Source organism: Perna viridis, chromosome 1 (genome assembly GCF_037379345.1).
Source record: "Perna viridis isolate PV_CMFRI_1.1 ecotype Kerala chromosome 1, ASM3737934v1, whole genome shotgun sequence".
Taxonomy (NCBI): Eukaryota; Metazoa; Mollusca; class Bivalvia; order Mytilida; family Mytilidae; genus Perna; species Perna viridis.
Genome location: NC_142445.1, coordinates 39,658,709 through 39,678,758, shown reverse-complemented (window position 1 = coordinate 39,678,758; position 20,050 = coordinate 39,658,709). Strand labels below are relative to the sequence as shown.

Here is a 20,050-nt window from a genome sequence, read left to right as displayed (position 1 = left end):
GCCAATCACAGAATTTGAAATTCATGTTGAAAATATCGATAAATTATGAAGAAAATATGTATTATAAATAGCATAATCAATTGATTATCGTCAATGACCAAAATATGATCACTTGTGCCAAGAACGCTTGGTTATTTAATTGTGTGTGGAACAAGTACTGCACACTCGTTAAATCTAGGTGTTCTTCGGCTCTTGTGATGATATTTTGGTTATTCACTCTATCCCATTGATTATCCTATTAGTATTATAACCTATGACTAACTGTGAAAGTAGGTCTATTGCCTGCTGGACTTTCTCCATCTGTCATTAGAATGTACCTACTTTGTGTAATCTGTTTCCAAAAAGTAGTGAACAGGTGTTTTTTTTTTTCAAACTTTGCCTAGTGATTATACACATATTTATGATGTGCATCTTATATTGTGGAGAAACTTTATTAATTTTTTCGTACATTTCAAGCATGTTGAAGTTAGCAATGAAATTAGCCATTTTTTAGCTCACCAGGCCGTAGGTCATGTGAGCTATTGCCATCACTTGGCGTCCTTCGTCGTCATTAACAATTTCTTCAAACATCTTCTCCTCTGAAACTACTTAATAGATTTACATGAAATTTATATTGATTGTTCCTTAGAAAATCCTGCACAAAATGACCGTTTGGATTTTCGATCAGTTGAAAAACATGGCTGTCGTTACTTTTTTTTTGCTGTTTTTGATGTTATTACTTTCAAAAATCTTCTTCTGAGAAACTAGTGTACAGAATTCAATGAAGGTTGGTACTTTTGTTTTTTAGGGTGTCCTTAACAAAATGACAGTTTGGATTTTTGATTGGTTGAAAAACATGGCCACTGTTACTAAAAATAGAAAATAGTGGTCAGACAGCAGATTTTTGCATATATCTCCAAAACCGTTAGGTTTAGCCAAATTGATAATGGGGAAAAGTATCAGCATGATGAGATCTATCGGTGGTCAAATTTTGGTGAAAATCTGTTGACCTATGTGGGAGTTATTGCCCTTTTTGGACTTTTTTTTTGCTGCTTTTGATGTTATTACATTAAAAAATCTTCTCCTCAGAAACTACTGTATAGAATTCAATGAAAGTTATTATTCTTGTTTTTTTAGAGTGTCCTGCACAAAATGAATGTTTGGATTTTTGATTTGTAAAAAAGACATGGCCAATGTTACTAAAAATAGAACATAGGAGTCGGACAGTAGTTTTGTGCATATATCTCCAAAACCTTAAGGTTTAGTTAATATCTTTCATTTGCTGAAATGATCCTTATAATATTGCCTACAAAAGTCTCCAGGGGATCAAAGTTGTCAGATGACTCCATGTAAGAGTTATCGCCCTTGAGAGGAGAATAATGACAGGTTTTGTTTTACAGTTTTCAGCTTATATCTTGAAAACCATGATTGATAGAATGAGACTTTCATTGCTGAAACGATTCTTATTATAAGGCCTACAAAAGTCTCCAAGTATCAAAATTGTCAGATGACTCCATGTAAGAGTTATTGCCCTTGAAAGGCAAAAAATTATGTTTTAGCAGTATTCAGCAAATATCTTAAAAACTATAATAGATAGAATGAAACTTTCAGTTGATGAAATGATCTTAATGATCAGTTCTACCAAAGTCTTCATGGAATCAGAATTGTCAGACAACTCCTTGTTAGAGTTATTGCCCTTGAAAGGCAAAAATATAACAAGGTGAGCGGTTCAGGCTCCTGGGAGCCTCTTGTTTAAAAACTTTATATTGTAGATGTTACCTGCTTTGAGTAATCTGTAACTCTAAAATATTCAACCAAAACTTCTCCAGTTGCTATAATGAGGATGTGCAGAAAATAGTATCTGCAAAATTGATTTTTAACACTATATATTACCATTTTGGAAAATCACGAAATTTGATACCCACCAATGTCAGAATCTGCAAGAAATATATGCAACCGCAAAATATTAATTCTTTACTTAGGTCATTCTTGCAGTATCATACATGGTTGTCTAAAATTATGGCATACCACTGTCTGTCAGTCTGCCTATCCTAAAGAATTGTCTTTAAAGTATTTTTGTTTACATGCTTGGTAGAATGGTGCTTCTTTTATTTTTCACTGTTTACTTGATAAATTTATTTGTGCTTTTGTCCTCAGCCTTTTATTTAAAAGATGGGGGCTATAGAATTTATGATTACATTAATGGCTTCTGTAACATCAAGGTTAACATTTACTTAAAGACATGTAAATATAAAATACATGTATTAGTTGTCTCCCACATAGCTTAAGTTGTTTATCCAAATTATATTTGTGCTAAAGCAGTCTAGACAGTGTTCTAGGATTCCTATTTCCTGTTACCCGGGGCAGTGAAATTTGGGTCAGGGAAAGTTAGGTACTTAGTTACACTTTCCCGTGGCAAGTTGAAAACTTCATATGCTGTAAGGATTTGTTTTGTTAGGAAAGCAGTCATTGACTGTGAGAAAGTTGGTTTTATATGGATTTTTTCCAAGGGAACCTCAATTTCTGAAAAATGCTAGAACACAGAGTAACTACATGTACTACAAAAGATAAGTTATAGTTAGATAGGGGACTTATTTTTTTTATTTTTGAGGAACAGGTATGTCATTTGGTTATGCAGATGCTTATTCATAGGGTCACATTATCACAGTTTGGTGACTAACATGTACAGTGTTTGAACTTTTTTTGTGATTGTGGCATAATTGTGGGAAGTCTGTTTTTGCCCAAATTATTTTACTTTTATCACTACTTTTCACACAGAAATGAATTAAGATTGTTTGTCTGTTTAATGATTTAGGTAGATTTAATAGTCAAGTAATAATTTTCAAAAATGTATTAAAATATCTTAAAAAATATTTAAAATTATGAAATAATTTTACAAATTAATAAAAATGTTTTCATCTCTAGTTAACAGTATGCCTCCAGTTTTGATCAATATGCATCAAATATTTATTTCGACACATTAATCTGTTAGAAATATATATGACTTTATTCTGAGGAGTTCAGAGATCTATCAAAAGATTGTAATTTTTAGCTTACCTGGCTAAAGGCCAAGTGAGCTATGCCATCACTTGACAACGGTCGTCATCATGGACAAATTTTTCGAAAATCTTCTCCTCTGAAACTACTAGATCGACAGTGTGTAACCTTTGCATGATTGTTCCTTTTAGTATTGAGCACAAAATGACCATTTGGATTTATGATCTGTAAAAAAACATGGCTGCTGTTACTAAAAACGGAACAACATAGGGGTCTGAAGGCATTTTTTTGCAAATAACATAAAAAAACCATTGCCTTTTGTAAAATTCTGGTAGAGGTGTATATTGTTCAGCATCAAGAGATGGACTTATGCCGAAATTTTCAATACGAATTGTCAACTGATGTGGCCCCTGAAACAGCTTTTCAGCATTTTTCATTTGTACAACTTTGCAAATCTTATCAAAAACCATTGCACAGAATTCAATGAAAGTTGGCATATTTGTTCCTTTGGGTATCCCACACAAAATGACTTTTGAGATTTTTGATCCATGAAAAAACATGGCCCCTGTTACTAAAAATAAAACATAATAAAAAAAAAATAATAATAAAAATAAAAGGGGTCAGAAAGCATTTTTTTTTTTTTTTTTTTTTATAAAGTAACTCAAAAGTCGTTGCCTTTAGCAAAATTCTGACAGGGTAATATTGGTTAGCATCATGAGACAGCCTTATGCCAAAATTTTCAACAAATTTGGAACAACTTTCAAAATCCTCTTCTCTAAAACCATTTCATGAAAATAATCATACTGGTTCTTTAGTGTATTGTGCTCAAAATAACTTGTGATTTTTAATCCATGAATAGATGTAGCTGCCTATACTAAAAACAGAATATAAGGGTCAGAAGACAGTTTTTGAAAAGAATTCAAAAACTGTTGCCTTTAGCGAAATTCTGATTCAGGTCATAAAATTGCTATTAAAAGCATTTACTGCATTTGACAATACAGTTAATTTGAACTTAGCCTGTCTCATTCCTCATGTTGTTCAAATAAGCAAATGGTTAACCAGGTGAGCGATTCAGGCTCTCTTGAGCCTCTAGTTGATAAATTGCTGTTGCTGAGCAGTGATATAAGCACTTGCATACATGTCTATTGGTTAATGAACTAAAAATTTGATAATGGGACGATTCAATTCTTATTGTCTAAATGAATCAGAACTACTCAGCCCTTTTACTACACTATAAAATAACCTAGGATGCAGGAAGAGGACATTTTTTTTTTAATAATTGTCGGCATTGTAGTGATACGGGAATCAAAGTATTTCTATCCACCAGGTGTTGCTAAAAATTTTAGTTTTAAAGATATTTCTAGAAATATAAAACAGTAACTCCTCCAAGATTTTTTACATGAAAAGAGGAGCTAAGAAAAAAATAATCCTTATATTGGACAAAATCCAGGCAGATTTTTCTGCCTAGTGCTTACAAGTTTTTTTCATGTGTGTAACATGAAGGGCTGATTAGTTCCAATTCTTTCTTAATTATTAAAGTACTAGTTAGCACTCTATTTTTATACCCCCACTAATTTTGTTCATACGTCCATCCATCCATCCATCTTGTCAAAAGTTTTTGTCCAAAAATCTTGCTTTCCATTAGTCTGTTTAATTTCAGATTTAATACTTGGTAGGTGATTTTAGTTGCTCTCGGGTATCAACTTGCTGTTTCATGTGAATTTACCGTTTTACACTGTATAGAATGATAGAGAATTTTTTTTCACAAAAAACTCAGCTTTCACTGGACAGATTGATTTTAAATTTGGTATGTGGCTTGAAATTGATGTGGCATATGTTGACTTCTTACGGTTAGGCTTCTGGAACAGGGCTATGTTGCTACAAGATTGAAGTCATCACTACAGAAGTTTTATGGTCACCATCATGAACTCCTGGAATGTTACGATGTATCCACCTGCACAATAAAAACTGATTTGTTCATCGTGTCATAGTTTTCCTTTCCTCTTTCGTCCACTCCGGACTTGAATTTTTATGAGCAACTCAGCAGGTGTTTCTAGAAAAGCAGAGGATGTTTACCCTACCGGTGCACCTGGTCCATGCTCCCAGTGTTTGGTGGAGTCCGAGTTGCTCATTTTGCTTTTGTTACTTTGTATGTATTATTTCAGTTACTTATTGTTCTTTGTTGTGTATGTCTGTTTGGTCTTAAAAGTCCCTGGATTGCTTTCTTTTGATCTTACAATAGAACCGTGGTTTCCTTGATTACTCTTAGCATACGTAAGCTATTTTGGTTGTTCCCTGTTATCAAATTCTGTACAAATGAGGATTTACCAAGCATGACAACTCCTACGACTTCAGTTCACCTTTCACTTCACCATTAAAAGGTTAAATAATATTGATGTGAAACAGCTATGTTAGTCATTACCAATATGACTAACTACTTCCCTCTGTTATAGATGTCCATCCTTTTTCACCAGACTTTTCTTTTAATGAGCAGACTATCATAATGGGTATTTTCCACTGTTGTGTGTCTATAATGGATGGTTGTCTGTTTACATAGCGATATTTTGTGTTTCTAGAATTTTGGGTCTGTTCTGATTTCTAGATAAAAGTTACTTCAACTTTTGTATCCTTTCCTGCCATTAGCAGATGTATAATTTCTGTTGTTAAAAATTTCTGTTTATGTTTTTAGAAGTTAAAATATATATGGTTGAACTTTGTGTTTGTATCCAGTTAGTGTTTCCAAACATTAGAAAGATACAGAAACAGGATGTTCACCTGCCCAGAGCACCTGAGTTCACCCCATTTTTGTGGTTCAATGTTGTTTGTTGTCTGTGTAAACTTTTTAGTTCTTTGAATTGTGTCATTTATTTTCTCAGTATTGCAATCACCTGGTTTGTACATGTCCACTATACCTTTTTGTAACAGATTTCTCAGCTTATTCTGGAGGAAATGCTCTGATATTTGGTGTATTGCTTTCTCATGATGATTGTATGGTGTCCCCTATTTTAAGTTTGTGGCTCAACTACTTCCTGTTTACTGATTAACTTGTAATTTTTTAGGTTGTGCATAATGGAAGTTTTTGTAACAAATTTTTCAGCTTCTGCTGGAGGTAATGCTTATATGTATTTGGTATATTGCTTTCTCATGATGACTTACACTGTATCTCCCTTTCCCTGCTTTGACTTAAATGGTTAAGTGAGGTTATTCTTAGCACGATGTAGTGTACAACATCTTTCTTGTTCTTTTTTCTTCAACATTAAGTGTTTGATGCATTATTATACCTACCCTATCCCCCATCCTGCTAACAAAGTTTTTAGGGGTAAATAGGGGTCACGACGTCTGTCTGTCTGTCCACTCAAGGGATTTTAATGAAATTCTATAGGAATGTTTGGCATCATATATAGATGTACCTCAAGGAATATAGTTACTGTCAAAGGACTTCAAAGGTTTAGGTCATTTATTTAAATTCATTTGAAGTAGGTAGTATCCTTTTTAGCTCACAGTATTTATAGTATTTTACTGCTTTCTGTACATGCTTTTGAGATGGAAATAATAATTTAAATGATGAGTTGTATTATCTTTGAAACTTTTGATTCTGTTGTACATCTTTTTCCTGTTTACCAGATACACATTGCTGACATTTTTCATCCTGGTGGAGTGGGTTGTCTCTTTGACATTTTAACCATTTCCATTCTCGTTATATTGTAGGTTTCATGTTTGTTTTTGTAGTGTGCAATTTTTTTTCATAGTACATTAGGAATTATAAATCTTAAAATTGAACTTGTTGATAAAAAGAGATACGGTATTTTGGAAAAATAAAAGATTCCATAGCTTGCCAAACCTACTTAGCACATTTTCAAAGTATATAATTACTTTTAATACAGAAGTACTGCTAGTCAGTTAGATTTTTTTTATCAATATCTACCTGCCATTTTTATCAAAATTTGTGGTTGTATAACAGTATGGTACTGTCCTTCATGTTGTTGGCATCATCCGTAGACACTTGATTTCTCGTGATAATGGGAATATTAGTTGATTGAACTTTTTTAAAAAATTTGCAACAAGGTTTCAGACCACAAAAGGAAGGTTGGTATGGATTTTATGGTTTATGGCCCCAACTGTTTTTTTGAATTCTTGATCAAAAAAGGACAAATATCATTTCATAGAATTCAACTATGTAACTCTTGTAAAACAAATATTATTCTGCTGTATTCTATTTTGCAAAGTTCAGATTGGAGTTGGTTATGGGGCTTCATACTTAAATGATTAAGGAATGAGAATTCCAAAAAGAGCCAGAAACAACCCTTTTGCTGATGCTGTGGTGATAACTTGAGTTAAAAGTAATAGATGTCGATGAAATTGTACCACAAAGTACCATACTTAATGAGGAAGGCTAGATTTATTTTGGGGCTTGTGACTTAAACTGTTCAGGAATTAGGGACCAAAAAGGCGTCACACAGGAATAAAGAGTCAAAAAGGTGCTGAAAACAAGAATTTTTATGATGTTCTTCCAATAACTTGACTTAAAATGAATGGATTGTTTTTAAATTGTTCCACAACATACCATAACCCAAATGGAAAGCTGAAGTTTATTTTTTGGTTGTAATTTAAACTTTTTAGGAGTTATAGGTAGAAATGTTGAGAACAAGCATTTTCATTAAACTCAATGTGCAATTTCTCAAAGGGAAGGCTGGGCTTTACGGGTTGTTACTTGAGCTATTGAATTATTGAGCCAAAATTGGAAAAATCAGAAACATTCATGTCAAAACCCAACTGATCTGACAATGTAATACCACTCAAGGATACTTTCTGTATTTGGAAAGACCATTATTTGATCCCCGCATCATTGGCTTTGCTCAGAAATTTTTCAATAGAATGTTAGAAAAATGAGATTTTTGTCAGAGTTATCTGTCCTTGAAATGTTCATTTTCAGCGCATTTCAATGAAATTGTAACTCAATGGTCCACCATGATTCTGATGGTGAAAACAGTCAAATTAAACTATCAAAATGGTGGGTTTTTTCATACCATGTTTCACCCACTGCCTGATTCTTACAGATACTGACACTTAATGCATATCAAATTCTTATCCTGTGTAAGTCAGTTGATCACAATCAAAATTCAGATCTGTATCAAGCTTCGAATGTTCTATCCATACTTTTCTGAACTGATCTAGGTTCGATCTCTGAAGTAATTTCAGGTTGTGCCCTTCACAACATTTTTTTGGTAATAGTGTGGCACAGTTGTCAACATATTCCATGCCATCTTTTCTGTCTGTAGACACTAGGTTTAATGTTGGTTGTTAATTTAACAAGGTTCTATACCACAAAAGGAAGGTTGGTATTGATTTTGGGAGTATGGCCCCAACTCAAATATTAGGGCCAAAAATAAGTATTTTCTTTTACCATGTATAAATGGTTTCCTGTGTTTAAATGCAAATTTTTTGTTCTATGACCACTTTTATTATATTCAGAAACCAATGCCATATTTAACATTTATCCAAAATTAGAGCTTTTTTAAGCGTCAATGTTGCCACTGTCTTGATCTTCCAGTTCAACAGTTGAGCAGTACCCTGCAAAGCATATTAGGCAGCGAATAATGGAATATTCATGCTGCAGATATTTTGCAGGATAAAAAGAGAGAGTTTGACAGCACCAAACAAAACACATTGGGCAATTGGCAAGAATATAATATGATAAAAACTCAGTTCATAATGATGTGGCCTTAGGCATGGATAAGATTGGTGAGATTTTATGCAAGGAAAAAAATGTTTTTGCTCAATTTACAGGCCAGATATTTTTCTAATGATTAATTACACAAATCAATTTGGAAAGTTGACTTAATTTCTGCCTGTAGGTGAAACATTGAGCAGAATATTTATTCACTCTAAATGATGTCAAAATTGTTTTTGTTTTTTTTTGTTACAAAATAGGAAAATGTTCTACAATTTTGCTTAGAAATCCCCCCACCTCATCCATACCACCCACCCCTCTCTCCACCAGAAAACAAATTGAATGTTCCTTGCCTTACCATAAAATGTCTCCTTTGCATAAATGATCACCCTAATCACACCAGTTTTATTGTTTTTTTGTTTTTTGTTTTTTTTTCTCAATATTGGCTGAATTAAATACTTAGTACAAATCAGTCTAAAGTTGGAAACAGGTGTAAATGTATAACCTCCTTCAATCATTTCCTTGTGGATTTTGATTTTACTGTTATACATTTTGACTGAAGAAATCTGAAGACTTTTAATGATAAAAGAGTGTAAAAATTGATAGATTAAATTTTCATATATATATATATAGTAAATGTACTGCAGCTTAAAAAAGAGATTTTACATCAGATTTGAACAACATGCAGTTGTCATTGAAGATTGATTTTAAGCCTGAGTATATTGCTTTTACAATATGGGAGAATAAGATCAATTTTTTGCCCTCTTATCAAATTGAAAATATAGTCTAACTATATATAGAACAAGAATTGGTATGGTGTTTATGTCAAGGAGACAACAACCCCACTGGATGAAAATGTCAGCCCAAGGCCACCCATTGGTATTCAATGAACGATGAGGAAATCCTCATACTACATGTTTGACTGCAGCTGGCCCAAAAACATCATTAAACTGAGGTACAGCCGGTGATTTTGTTACTCTTTTATTGCAGTCAACTATTGGCTGTTTCCCTTGGAGACTTTTCCCAAAATTTTGAAAAATATTTTCCCCAAAGGTAGGAAAATTCCCAGTTGTCAGGCATAATTTTTCGAAAACCAGGTAGGGAAGCCAGTGAAATGTTCCTCAAGATGTTATTTCTCTGCCCCAGTACTTTGTTCCCTTCTTGGGAATATTTTTTTTGGCAAGTTGAAACCTAATGAGTATTTTTCAGTTAAGTATCATTTTTCAGTTCCGGATCAGTAATTGACGGATTTCTGTCCCCTGTACCATATATCCCAATGTGACAAAAATTTTCCAAAAACAAAGGGTTGGGGCTGCTTTTAAAACATGGAAGAAAATCACTGACTGCAAAAGAGTTGCCCCTATATACTCAAGTAACATAAAAAATAAACTTAAGGGGAAAACAAAACAAGACATACAGATGCCAGAAATTCCTGATTTGGGACAGGCACAAAAAATGTGACTAGGTTGAAGTACTTTGGCATGGTCACAACCCTCCCCCATTAAAATCTTGCCACTTCGGAAAAAATATTACACAATTAAACACACCTAAAAATCAGTTCAAAAAGGTTTGAGTCCTTTGTTACAACAGAAATAAAGGAATTAAATATAAATTACACAATTGTACAAACTAAGGACTACTAGCAGTTAACTTACATGCCAGTTTCAGACCAGTTTAAACCTACAAACATTTCGGTCCTCAGCCTATGTAACCTGTTTAATGTTTGCTTATGTATACTTTTGAAGTGTTTTTCTTGTGACACCAATATAACTGAGTTTGTGAAACTATAATAAATTGCCAGATTGATGTAAATATTGCATTGAAATTATACTGGTAAAGAGTAAGTCATACAACCAAACATGTCATTCCTTTTTATACCTGCCAGACAAAGTATTATGTAATACCCTCAGAAATTTGTATGTCTGTCCATCTGTCCATCCCTCCATCCATCTGTATCCATTTCTCAATGGTTTCCAGATGATAACTTTTGAATGGATCAGTATTTTTTTTTTTTAAAATTTTCACAGTTGTTTAGTATTATAAATTACAGGTCAAGATAAATTTTCAGCAAAATCAAAATGTGGTTTTCAAGTTAAACCATTTTGAAATTTTGCTACCCCCTTTTTTACCATTATTTGGCAGGGTATCACTTTATGTTCCATTAATGCCTTATTTTTAAGTATTGCTATTGGTTCATAAAGGTAAAAGAATTAAAGAAATTAGATAATTGAATAACATCGACATTTGTTAAATAACCTTCACTAAGAATTTATGTTTGCTGTATAGGGGCGTAGAATAATAATCCTTCTACCTTATCCTTTCCTGAAACTTTAATTGATGGAGAATTATATGGGCCAATAATAATAATTGTTCTACCTCATCGTTTCCTTAAACTTTAATTGATGGAGGACATACGGTGCAGCATATTTCAAATCCTTTGTTGTAATGCAGAGCCTTGACATTCTGTGTTCAATTGAAATAAAGGAAAATGTTATTAAAGGGCAAAATCCTTGAGGAAGTTTTATACAAATCATTTAAATTCCAACAAAACAATTCTCTTTAAAAGTCATCAATTTTACCATTGAACAAGCAAAAAGGCAAAATTATTCCATCAATAACTCAAACACCTTCCTTTGGCAACAGATGCTTCACTGATAAGGATGTGTATTGAGAGATAATTATATTTTACACAGGTGCATTACATTTAAGTTTATATGAAATCAAAGATATGTGCAACAGAATCAGTGATTGCTTTATTCTCTAGCATCCATTTCAAATTATCTTATAAAATTCTTGTCGGCACTGGCAATTTGCTTCCTCGGATGATTGGAATGTTGGGGTGAATTGTTTGCAATTGTAAGTAAACTTTGAGTATTTTATGTGTAGTTTTAATAATTGATGAACAACAGGTTTTATATTTAAATGTTGTTTTTTTTTATTATTTCTTGTTGTTTTGTATTAATTTGTTGAATATAGATGGTTGGAGTTGATGGAAGTTTTCTCGAAAATTTGAAGTTGATCTGCTCAGAAATGTAAGTTGACCATGCTTGTTGAGTAACAAATGCAGTATCAATTCGCAGTTTTATAGTAAATTTCTAGTTTTAAGAACTAGTTTGAAAAGGTTAATATATTACTTTGAAAGGGATGAAAAGGTGAGTTACTTAAAAGGGGGACATGAACAGGTGGGTTACTGAAAAGGGGATATGTACAAGTGGGTTACTTACTTAAAGGGGACATGGAGAGGTGGATTAATGAAAAGCGGACATGGACAGGTATGTTAATGAAAAGATGACATAAAAAGTTTGGTTACCTAAAAGGGGACATAAACAGGTGAGTAACTGAAAAGGGGACATAGACAGGTAGATTGCTGAAAAGAGGACACGAACGGGTGGGTTACCTAATAGAGGGCATGGACAGGTTGGTTACTGCAAAGTTGTAATGGACAAGTAGGTTACTGAAAATAGGTCATGAGCTGGTGGGTTACTGAAAAGGAGACATTGACTGGTGGGTTACTGAAAGTGCAAATGGACATTTAGGTTACTTATGAGTGAGGTACTCACAAGGGGGCATGGACAGGTGGTTTGCTTAGTCAAGTATAGATAAAACTTTAATAGGGAAGTGTAGAGGGGTGGACAGGTAGCTTTGTTTAGTGGTAAAATGGACCTTGATGTTAAGAGGATAGGCGGCAGGGGAGGTGGTAATGGGATTTACAGGTGGCGTTTTTGAATCAAGCTTGGTTGGATCAAGCTGATTCAACCAAGCTTGATTTAATGAAGCATAGCTTAAAAGGTGAAATAAACATAAAGGGGGGTGGCCTTGGACAGGTGTATTACTGAATTAAGTAAGCTATAAAGGTGAATGGAAAAAAAATGAGGTGGGGTTGGACAAATAGATTTATTGAAGTATAGCTTGTTGTACAGGTAGGGAAGGGAAATTAAGATGAATTGGAGTTGTACAGGTAGGATACTGAATGAAAGAATATTATCAATAAATGAATATTAGGGGGATACTGGACAGGCAGATAACTTAATCGTGTATAGTAGAATTTAGTTAGGCTTTTTGAATTTACCCATTGTTAAGTGGGTGACTTATCATTTACAGTTGAATTAAGGTCAAGGACAATAAATTACTGGATTTATTCATTGTTAGGTTGGTAACTTAAGCCTATACAGTAGAATTGAAATCATGGAGAATGACTTTTTGGAATTACTCACTTCAAGTACAGTAGAGCTGAGGTCAGGGAGAAGGAATTTTTTTATTTAACCACTTACAGGTGGATTACTGAATCGTGTACTTTAGTATTGAGGTCAAGGAGATCAATTTTTTGGGGGATTTACTCACTTTTAGATGGATTTCTTGGCTGTAGGTAGATTGCCTGTAAAGCAGCTTTTAACAGAAGTAAAAAAATACTTACTCTTCCAAAATGAAACTCATGAATTTTATTTTACTTGTGTTAGTAATTCAATCTCCTTTCACTCATTCAGGATGTGCTTTCTCATGCAAAAACTTTAATTTCTCAACATGCATTTAAGATAAGAAATCCTAGCTCTTAAAATAGGGACAGTCATGTAATAATCTATCTATATTTAAAAGACTTATTATGGAATGTCAGTGTTTGTCTGTCCAACTGTCTACAGGTAAAATGTTTAAAAAATTGTATTTTTTTTTCCTTCATGGAAGTTTTTTTTTACTTTTTTCTGTTTTTTATTTTAAAATTATGGGCCTTAAACATAAAGTTCTGTGTGTATGTCTACAGCACAGCTGTTATGTTTTTTTTTTGTTTTTTTAAAATATTTTTCTAATTACTATTTCAATCATGACATTAACCATTATAACTACAGTAAAACCTGATGATGCCGTAGTAAGCAGTGAAACATGTCAACATAATAAAGTAGTTTCCGTGTTGTAACTGGGATGTTGTTGTCTTTTTGTAGTTTATATTTATGAGTTTTTAAGACAACTGCAGCATACCCTCGTATCAATCTTGATTACTCTACCTTCCTTGTACTGTCAGTGTTGGTTCACTTGACTTAGTTTATAGTCAAACCTGTTTCAAGTGATCTTCCAAGGGAATGCAAAATCATGGTGGTCTTTGAATTAATGTTTATTTTTTAAAGTATACACTTTACATTCCCTCAGGTATCTTAGTAATAGTTTTTTTTACCCAGGTTATTTCTATACACAGGTAGTTGCTAAAATAGATTTTATTGAAGTAGGCTTGTAGTTATGATTTGAACTAGTCACTGACATGTTTAATAATATATAAGTATTACTTTTAAGTATTTCCAATACTTGTAGGAACAGTTAATTTTAACTGATATAGAAATAATTGCCTTATGGATTATTGCTTATACCACTTATAAGGATCAGTCTCAGTAGGAATCTGGCAGTGGGTGATATATAGTATTTAAAAAACCCACAATTTTCAAAGTGAGATTTAACAATTTGAACCATCAGAATCATTGATTAAATAAAAGATTTCCATATCTATTTTTAAAGTGAGTTTTAATTTTATAGACAGCACTGCACACTGCAAATGAATATTTTAGGACATGTAACTGACGAAAACCTCAATTTTCTAATATTTCCAAACATCTCCAGTGGTGCCCTAATTGAAATGTTGTCGTTTCAAACATTGAAGACTTCCTTGAGGGAAATTATATTGTCAAATCAGTGAGTTTTTGACATGCATGTGAAAGTTTTTCTTTTTGCCTTATTCCTACAAAGCCTTGTGCTTAAGCTGCAACATCAGTGAGATGGACAGATGTGAAAATGTACTTTTAAATGATATGATTTCATACCAATGATAAAATCATAGTTAAATAGTTAGTTTGACTTGTATTTTTATTATGTTGCCATGGTTACAGTAAAGGTATGTGTACTTTTATTCTTAGGTGTCAATATTCATGGTTTGTCAGTAGTTAGGTGTTAGAGTAAAACTTTACATGCATGTCTAAATCTCACTGATCTGATAATATAATTACACTCAATGAAGTCTTCAGTGTTTCAAATGACCACTTTTCTATTTCTGCACCACTGGAGATGTTTGGAATTGTTAGAAAATTGAGCTTGTCGTCAGAGTTACCTGTGAAGTACTGTTTAACCTGAATACCCTTTAGACTGATGAATTTGTTTTGTTCAGACAGGCTTTTGGCTTACACAGGTTCAAATTGAATATTTAAATGAAAGAACTGTTGTACCAGTTTGGTTTTGGCAGTATTTGGTTTATTTATTGTTCCATTGGTTTTTGGTTGCTTAAGGTTTCAGGTAAGACAGATTGCACTGTATTTTGTGATTTTTTAATTTGTGGATTTTATTATATTATTCAAGTTTTTAGTTTGAATTTGAGATTTTAATGGAAATGTATTTCAAAAATTGATGGATTTAATGAATCACAGAAACAGAGACAACTGGTACATAAGAACAATAATTCTTCCAGTAAAGATGGCCTGTGTAAGATGAGGTCACACACTCTCATTTTAACTTGTTTTCTTAACCAATAAAATGTCTTAAAAGTGGTAGAAACATAGACATATTCAGAACAAAAGCAAGTGAAAATTTGACGTCACTATATACTATACTTCAAGAAATGGTGGTGCTCTATAGGAGAAGCCGGCAAACAATGTACGTTTTCACGGAAGGAAAGGGCACTTATACTTTTTGAAGATCATGTATCTGGTTATCTTTCATCGTTAGAGAAATTATTGGTCTTGAATTTCTCGAACTCGTGAAAGATAACCTGATCTTTATTCTTCACTCGTAGAAGAACCTGTTAGTCTTTCACAGTAAACATCTAGGTTCTTAATAAGTGCTTCTACTCTAACTCATTATCTACTTTTAGTAGCGAAAAAAGTAGAGATAAGCCTTTGAAAAATGAGGGGACTTATGACATTTTTTCTTCTGTTGATGAACATACGTAAGACAAAATAGCCTACAGTAGAACTATGGATGGGGGACTAACTGTGTTAGATATCCCTCACTTAGACTCCATTAACATGTAAAAATTGATTATCTTCTTTTTAACTAATATTCTTACAGTTATCATGTTGCATCATGTGCACTTACATATGATACCCAGTCTTAATGTAAATTTTCATCAAATTCATTTAACATGTGCCTACCAATCTTAAAATGAAGTGTAAACTATCTGTTCATCAGAAATAGTCCATATTTCAAGTGCAATTTTTGTCTTAAGAATTTTTGGTGGTAGAATTTTAACACTGTTCAAGATATATATGTGATTATAATAACAATAAAGCCACTGAACTTAAATTTATTTCTTTAAAATTTAAGGTGCTGACCATTTTAAATTAAAATCTTTTCAAAATCGAACCCAAAAATTATTGTTTTTACACAGCCATGGACAGAAAATAGTATGATTCAATATTTCCCCCATCACTTAAGAATGTAAATTCGCAAATAAAACTTTTAACTTTGGCCACTGCTGAAGAAAATGAATTTGTTCTGCACTTGCCCCAAAAAATAATTTTTCATACTCAAAAGAAAATCCCAGCGCCAACCCACCCCCACCATCACCCCCCTCCCCACCCCCCAGGCCAGCACTCCACAGTTTACTTTAGTTTCGCTTTTTTGGCTAGGGATGAAAAATGACATTAATGGAAACCGGTGATTGCTATGGTGATTAAAAATGAGGAATCTTTTGTTGATAAAACATTTTTTGAAAAAAGGGGACTTTTCAAAGTATTTTGCAATGTTTTATATATTTTCAATGTTGAAGGGGCTTTTTTTCAATTTGAAAGTGAAAGTAAGTCAATGTTTTACCATGCTAAATTTAATAAGTGGAGTACAAAGTGAAATAGCTCAAAATCTAACAGACGATGCCCATACGAGGAAGGGGTTTTTGAAGGAAAAAGTATGAACAGTTTCAGGGTATGAAATAAAAATTTTAGATATTTTGCGGGAAATTTGATATTTTTAAACCTGATTTTATGAACTTTTTTGCAAATTTTCGCATATTTTTGCATGGTTTCTATGGTAACCCTATTTACTGTAGGTAATCTTTTTTCCAGAAAATTTTCACTGCACCCTGAAGGCCTTGGTTTCAGCTATTTTTAGATATATAGATTTACAGATGCTTGACAATTTTTTAAAGTGATAAATGTTACAAAACATCAGATTACAAGACCAAAATTAGGCAGTTCTACAATACTGTGGAGTGCTGGCTAGAGAAGAAAATGGTCTGTGCCTAATTACTAATTGCTACTTCACATAATTACATAAACTGTGACTTTTTTAATCTGTGACCTTTTGTCCTAACTGAATTAAAACTTATGTTGTGACTTTTTTTCAGTGACTTTCTATCCCTACATTCTAATCATCAATGATGTTGAAATACATATTAACATAAATCCAATGAGACAGTCTAGCTTCTAGGGCTACTGCACGTTGATAGTCAAAAGTTTCATGTAGTTTTACTTCAAAGTTTCAATTTAGATGAGCGAGACATAAATTGGAATCTTTTGACTGTCTTGGAAGCAAGAATATTTTGCATATTACTGTTCTAACCAATCACATTGTTTTAAAATACACTACTGTTCAATATCAAATAGGTATTGGTAAAAAAACATGCAGCATGGTCTTCTTCCAGACAAAAAAAGAGCAAATTAATTTGTCATTTGAAGACATTTTAAGGAAACATTACCTGAAAGGTATTGATTTCTCTGGTTAAACATTTTATGAGACATTTTCAGGTTAATATAATCTAAAACAATAGCTTGCATATGATTCCATTTTACAATTATGGAGCTTTTATGATCATATTAATGGCCTTACTATAGTAGTTAGTTAATATTTATTGGAACTTCATCGATTATAGGTAGGAGTGATGTTTTTCTTGAGAAAATCACAGCTGAGTTAAAATAAATCCGTATTTATTAGCCATTGGGGGGTTCTTAGTGGCCCCTACATGATCAGTATGTCTGTCCGTATGTTTTATATTAATTTGAGGGTTTTTAATTAAGGCTTTGAAAGTATTGCATGTAGGTAGTGTGCCACAAGATAATGTATTAATTTTACCATTGAATTAGACCTGTTTTCTTTTTTTATCTGCATAGAGTGTTTACTCAAAAAGACTTATCTTATATTTCAATCTTATACTTCAATATTATTTTCCTAAAGTATTGAATCCACCTCTTAAATGTAGGAACAAATTTACTCCAACTATTATGACTCTGCACTTATTTTAGAATGAGCAAATTTCTGTTTGCCTGTTATCTCCTTTTTTCAAAGAAAACACTGTTGTATCAAAAGTGTCAACTAAATATGTCGGCCGTTGGGAAGTAATATTAAGATAGATGTTCTCATTTGTGTAAACACTTGTTAGACACTACCATATGCTGAATACTAGGAAGATTCCATAATTACTATGTATGCTATCAGTGGTTTTTATTGTTTAATTTCCTAATTGCCTTGTAGCAGAAGGAACTAATAGGATTTAATTTTTTTAAATAGCGTGCAGGAAATTGTAAAATTAAGATGAGTGGAATTGACATGATTTGGTTTTCTCACTGATTAGAAGTAATACAAACAATTTGTACAACAAAATAATTCACGCAGTTCTGTTATTATGGTAATTGTATTTTTCAGGTTCGATTCCTCTTCAGGAAATTCCGTCGGAAGGATGAGGGTCTTGTTCAATTAGTGTACTAGACAAGCAGATAACAAGACAGGCCTTGAGAGAATATTTGTTATTCTGCTGTAGTAACAATATTTATTGACATGCTGGTCAATTCATTAGAATAAGATTATTGGATTCTGTTCGGAAGATAAAATGAGCATGGAAGAAATCTACACATCTTAGATTGACCAGGAACATGTATAATTTTGTTAAAATCCTACAGAGAAAAGCTAATTATAGACACTCTAAATGATCTGAATTCAGTAATAGCCCAATATCCTGTTACACACTTGGCATTACGGAGTGATGGCAAACTTTGAAATTCTAGCATTCATTATTCTCTAGATTTCTTCTAGGCAGTATCGGATGGTAAGGGTAATTGGTGTCACGATAGATTTGTCAAAGACAAATTATAAAGGATAACCTGATCACTAAGGATTATATAATGTCAAGATTCAGGAGATATCTTTTTGCCAAAGGGTGAACTAGGCTGGCGGTAGACTTGGTAGAATTTAATATATTGTATATTTTTTCAAGCTGGAAGAGAACATGCTTATATTGTTTTATAAACAAAGAGGTGCTTAGAATAAACTTTGGAGCTCTGGCAATCATGTGAAACATTTCTTTATTGGAAATGTCATTTTTTATTGTGTGCAAATGTGTTTGTCTTATATAAATTTTGATGTTTGAAAAATTATTTATTCTATCATGGAATTATGAATTTATAAATATCTAATTGATTTTCAGGAAGGAACTGGAATTGCTTTATTGATATTCGATAAATTTGAATTAGAAAAAATTTTTAAGTATCTCCTAGGAGGAACATTGTTATTATGGTGGGTGCTACTGAATTTATTTCAAATGTAAATGCAACAAGTGACAGTGGATTGAGTACTACTTTGCAAATAACAGTTTCAAATTCAGAATGTGTTCAGAAAAATGAGACTACAATAGCACATTGGGCAAACGATCCTTTATTTTACATCATCACTGTACTTATGTTTTACGCATTTAGTATCATAATACTGATGATAAAATACATTAGGAGAGAGAGACAGGAAGCTGAGTTTGATAACTATTACTATGAATTTGTCACCAGAGAGAAATTTCAAACTCCTCAATTTAAAAATGCACAACATTTGAGTTCTTTCCTTAAAAATATACAGTATAAAAAGTTAAGTAGTTGTGAAAGGCAGGAAGCTATTGATAATTGCCCGACATTGGATACTATTGTGGATAATGATCGTTTTGATAACAATGAAAGTTCGATGTCACATGGCTCTGAAAAACAGTTGATGGAAAGTGAGTCAAATCTTCAATCAAATCCAGTTTTTGTTGGAAATTAGTACTGTTATTCTTGATTTAGATATTCAGTGGATATGACTCTGTTTTATAATAATTTTTGTCATTTATATTAATTTCATGTATTTATTTGAAACTTTGTTGTTGTTTATTACTTGTAGTATTTGTTATCAATGATTATCTGAAAAAATATTTACTTAAATAAATAAAAAATAACATTGATTTTTTAATTTAATGTCTTTAAGACAACTAAGAAAAAGGTTTAGCAGTCTTTGTATATTCCCATTTGAACCCTCCCCTTTTCTTGTTGAGATATTTTGTTAAATTAATACAAAACTGAGCAAACAGTTGCCTGGAACTCCCCTTTTCAAAATCTCTGGATCTGCCTCTAATAGGTATAAATGTTTTAAAGCATTCCTTTGTACTACATTTTCATGCTATATGTAGCTAAAAGTATATCTAAG

At 32.5% G+C, this 20,050-nt stretch overlaps 1 protein-coding gene across 2 annotated transcripts in view; it reads left to right on the top strand.

The window, feature by feature from the left end:
• The window catches only part of LOC148628717 (general transcription factor 3C polypeptide 3-like), a 70,262-nt gene extending 50,446 nt beyond the window's left edge, over positions 1 to 19,816 (top strand). Inside the window, exon 27 of one of the 2 annotated variants that reach the window (XM_088593061.1) lies at positions 18,254 to 19,816. The gene's annotated coding sequence lies outside the window, so the exon portion shown is untranslated. The remainder of the gene's footprint in view (positions 1 to 18,253) is intronic. The other variant, XM_088593070.1, reaches the window with a different exon arrangement.
• Positions 19,817 to 20,050: the final 234 nt, after the last annotated feature.